The sequence below is a fragment of the Cynara cardunculus genome (genome assembly GCF_001531365.2).
Source record: "Cynara cardunculus var. scolymus isolate 2C chromosome LG 15, CcrdV1, whole genome shotgun sequence".
Lineage (NCBI taxonomy): Eukaryota > Viridiplantae > Streptophyta > Magnoliopsida > Asterales > Asteraceae > Cynara > Cynara cardunculus.
The window spans coordinates 1,536,400-1,538,291 of record NC_037542.1 but is presented as its reverse complement, the minus strand read 5'-3'; positions in this window follow the sequence as shown (position 1 = coordinate 1,538,291).

The following is a 1,892-nucleotide window of genomic DNA, read 5'->3' as shown; positions in this document are numbered from 1 at the left end:
CAGAGGCAATGGGATAGAAATTCCATAAAATTATTAAGTGTTTAAGTGGCACTAGAAGCTCTGGTTAGAAGGACCAGAGGCGATGGAATAGGAATTYCTTAAATTTGTTAAGTGTTCATAAATGCACCAGAAGCACTGGTGAGAGGGAAACCAGAGGCCGATGGATCAGAGATCCATTAATCTGTTAAGTATGAGATACCAGAGGATCGATGTAGGAGAAATCCATCCTTTCTCTAAGTATGGATGTAGAACCAGCGATCGACGAAATAGAATTCCAATGATTTGTTTAATCTGAATGTGGAATCAGAGAACCGATGGACGGGTTACTTTATATTTTCCTAAGTATGTAAGATGAACCAGAAGCTCTGGTCATGCAACCAGAAGCTCTGGTAGTACAACCAGAGACTTTATATTTAGAGGGTAGTTTGATTACCACCTTTAGCCTTGCTTAGAAGCTTTAGTTATATCACTAAGTATTTATAGATGGTGCATTTAGTAATTAAGATTATTAATGTCGCAGATCACTATGGCGTCATCCGATCCTAGTGAATACTCGGCCGATGAATCCGGTTACGTGGTTGGCCATTCTAGAAGAAACTCATCCCACAATGAAGAGATAGACCCATATGAACAGGAGGACACCGACTAGTGGAGCATCTGCCTTTCCACCAGCATCCTTCCTACCCCCATCGGAGCCAGCACCCGATGTTCCACCACAAACCTATCATGGCTCAAGGATCAGAGTCACACCAAGGAAGATCATTCCACTACCTCAACGTGTGACATTTGAGGATTCTATTAGAGTCAGAGGAGAGTCGTTCCGACCATAATTAGGGAGCAGGATAACTCAAGTGGTGATCGGGGTACCTGCATCCTGCACCCGGGGCATGAATCCGGCTGAAAGAGAATGGGCAAGGATAATCGCATCCGATACGCAAGTGCACCAGACCCGGCTGGGATACCACCACCACATCCTAAAAAATCTATCCGATGTGATGGAAGCACACCATCAGCGCATGTTGAGGAACACGAACACCGTTATTGCAGCAAGGCGGGAAATAAGGAGGTTGTACAGATGGTTGGTAGTAAGTGGAGTGATGATGCTAATTTTGGGAATAGTGATAGGATGGATGTTGTTCTAGAAAGGTGGATTAGTGGTAGGATACCCACTCTTTGGCATAGAAACTCAAAATCCTGTTTTTGTGACTATAATCATCTATGAATGCATGATGTCTTTTTGAAGAAATGTTTATTTATGACAAGTCATGGTGTGTATAAGATTAATCTGTTTGATTATATAAATGTTTGAATAATATCCATGCGATGAATGTCCCTTACATCATTTAAATGATTGGAAGTTATCGTCCTTGTATTGCCATATTAATGATGAAACTCCCTTCTGATTTAGGCCATAGAAAATGCCACCAAGAAGAGAAAACCCTGAGGTTGCATGACTTGTGTCAGAACAACTTTTGGCCGCACTCCCCAATATAGTTAGTCAAGTGGCTGCTGGCCTGAATGCTAATCAACCAAACAATCCAGAACCGAGGGCGGCTAGGGAATGCACATATAAATCTTTTAGATCTTGCAACCCGAAAGAATTCAATGGAACCGAAGGAGTAGTAGGATTATTATCATGGCTCGAAAGCATGGAGTCTGTTCTTCACATTAGTAAATGTACTGAATGAAATAAAGTAGAATATGTGGCATGTTTGTTACAAGGAAGGGCACTTACCTGGTGGAATACATTGGTACGAACTAGGGGTCGGGAAGCGGCTAACCAGCTTACTTGGGAAAATTTAAGAAATTATTAAAGGATGAATACTGCCCAAGAAGTGAACACCAAAAGTTAGAAATGGAGTTATGGAATCATGAAATGAAAGGGGAAAATA